Source organism: Equus asinus, chromosome 9, assembly GCF_041296235.1.
Source record: "Equus asinus isolate D_3611 breed Donkey chromosome 9, EquAss-T2T_v2, whole genome shotgun sequence".
Taxonomy (NCBI): domain Eukaryota; kingdom Metazoa; phylum Chordata; class Mammalia; order Perissodactyla; family Equidae; genus Equus; species Equus asinus.
The window spans coordinates 46308180-46311121 of NC_091798.1; the positions used below are offsets into that span (position 1 = coordinate 46308180).

The 2942-nt window shown below is 38.0% G+C and overlaps 1 pseudogene; it reads right to left on the bottom strand.

Moving 5' to 3' along the window:
* Positions 1-210: 210 nt before the first annotated feature.
* On the bottom strand, positions 211-300 carry LOC123275909 (U2 spliceosomal RNA; annotated as a pseudogene).
* Between the last annotated feature and the right edge of the window lie 2642 nt (positions 301-2942).

Consider the following 2942-nt stretch of genomic DNA (forward strand, 5'->3'; position numbering starts at 1 on the left):
CATTCGTAATTTAAAATTTTCTATTTTAAAATAAAAATATAGCAAATAAAAATCTAGGACACCCAGTTAGTTAAAATTTGAATTTCAGATAAACAATGAATAATTTTATAGTATTAAAACATATGCAGGAATATAGGAAATTCAAATGTAACTGGGCATCCTGTATTTTATCTGGCAGGAAGATATTAAAAACATTGAAAAACAAAAAGAAATGAGTGAAATTAATTTTAATAATACGCTTATTTAAACTGATAAGAACAGATACTACACTTGATCTTAGCCAAAAGGCCGAGAAGCGATAATAATATGTTTATTTAATCCGATGTATCCAAATCATTATCATTTCATGATGTAATCAATATAGAAATTGAGATTTTACATTCTTATATGAAAAAGCATTGATCTTACACTTTTTTAATTTTCATACTAAATCTTAAGAATCCAGTGTGTCTTTTATAACACATTTCAACTCAGATTAGCCACACTTAAGCACACAGTACTCACATGTAGCTGGTGTTGGACAGCACTGTTCTAAGGCCTTTAAGTATTAGGGCTGCTAAATTTAACATTGCAGCATATTCCTTTTTACAATAATAGTGGCTTAGTGATAGAAAGAGAACTACATGTACATTTTTAAATGTTATCTGTTGGATAAACACTATTTAATAGCGATTATATTCTAAATTGAAAATAAAAATAGAGAAGGGACAGCTAACCTTGCCAGCATGTTTTACTCCAGGAAATATAAACGTTTCCATAAAGCACAGTAAATTTTTTAAAAATTAAGATAAAAATGTTAACACAGGTATTAGTCTTTTGTTGATACTTACTGTTCAATATTCCTGCCTCCTGGACATGGCTGGCTATGCCTTCAGAAGTGTGCTTAATCCTTTCTAACATCTTTTCTAAAGTAACAGTCCTTTTCTGGAACTAACTGAAAAGGAAAACCAAGCTTCTTGAAAATAAATTTGTTTCTTGTATTGATTCTCAAAATTGTTTTAATATTTCAAAATAAATGAAAGCTTCTATGAGAAGAATACTGACTTGTGTCTAGACCAAATAAGGGGAAAAAGTCTTAATTTAAGAAATATCAGTTGGGCATCAGATAACACTCCTGGAACGATTTGAATAGGCTACCACAGCAGTTGTAAATCTTAAGAAAACAAACCCTTAGTCATAGTTGGCTTGTCCATGTGCACAAAGAAAAGAACAACCTGGGCCAGTGTCTTCCAGTTTTAGGTGAGGCAATGATGACTATCTGAATGTTAGCTATTCTTTAAATTGCACCTTTTGAAAGAGCACTTGAACTCAGAAACTGGGAGAATCAGTTACCTGAAGCCCTTTAACCCTCAAGATTCTGAATTAGGATGTTTCTATTTTATAAATAGAGAAAATAAAACTGATTTATATGGCAGATAGCAGATTCAGGGATAGAATCCTAGATTAAATGGATTAATATGCTAGCAGATGTGGCGGCTGGTCTCTAAGAAAGCATCCACTGATCCCTGCCTCTGGTATTCGTATCCTGGCGGAGGCCACTCCCGCTATGTACCAAGATTGGTCTGTGTGACCAGTAGCATACAGCAGAAGTGATGTTTCATCACCTCAGTGATTACATTTAAAAGATTTCCATCTCGGATATCCTCCCTCTCTCTGTCTTTGGGAGAAGCAAGCCACCATGTTGTAAGCAGCCCTTTGAGAGGCCCAGGTGGCAAGGAATGAAAACTCCTGTCAAAAGCTAATGAGAAACTGAGGCCCTCTGACCGCCATGTGAGTGAACTTAGCGGCAACTTAGCATCAGTTGCGTGTTTAGAGGACTGCAGCCCCAGCCAACAGCTTAACTGTAACCTCGTGAGAGACCCTGAGCCAGAACCACCCAGCTAACTGGCTCCCAGATTCCTGACCCTCAAACTGTGAGAGAGAATAAATGTTTGTTGTTTTAAGATGCTAAATTTTGGAGTAACTTGTTATGCAGCAATAAATAACTAATACATAGATTATTAAGCAATATGTTGAATTAAAGAAGAATAAACATCTATAACTCCTTGATTTATTTTACCCCTACTCAACAGGATAGAATTTTACGGATGAACTTTATAATTACTTCCATGCTAAGAGACAATTAGTATACAGGTTAAGAGCATAGCCTCCGGTCAGGGTGGAAAGACCGGTGTGCAATTGCTGACTCCTTCAAGTCCTAGCTTGTGAGCTTGGACAAGTATTTAAAGCTTTCCAAACCTTCATCACCCAGATGGCAGTGCTTAGCTCAGTGTCTAGCAGACATTAAGTGTAAAATAAATATTAGCTATAATTATTAGTTTTGATTATCGATACAGAGGAAGCACCACCTGTGTTCTCCATAGATTTGGACATGTCTGTGGGTTATGTGGGCTGGACCAGTCAGCACTGACTTGCCTGAGGAGGGGGAAGCCTCCAAAGAAAGAGCTCCTCCTTTGGGAAAAGAGTAGAGTCCAGGCTTAGTCCAACACAATAGCTTCAGTGTCAGAGTGGAGGATGATTCAGAGGGTCTGTCCGGCCTCTGCTGTTGATTCCCACAGATTGTGTACAGATTTTAGGGAAAAGCACCTCGAGTAAAATCTGAAATAGCTATTTTTGCCAAGATCTCTGTGAGACAATATTTGCCTTGGCCTCAGAACATCAGAGTACGATGCAAGAGAGGAGGAACAGGAGTCTATCCACCTCATCAGACAGCATCCCAAGTGGCATGTCATCACCCGTGCACATTAGCACTTTGGGCACAGTAGAGCAGCTGCAGCTGAGCTTGGCACAGCAGGACTTCAGTTGTCAGTGGGTATGCAGCACTTTTGTGCTGTTCTCCAGGTGTGCACTGCAGACACATCTCAAAAGAAATGACAGAGAAGTGTACATTCATGAGCCCAACTGTGGTTAGAGTTTTCACTTTGAAGGAGATAGGGGCTGCA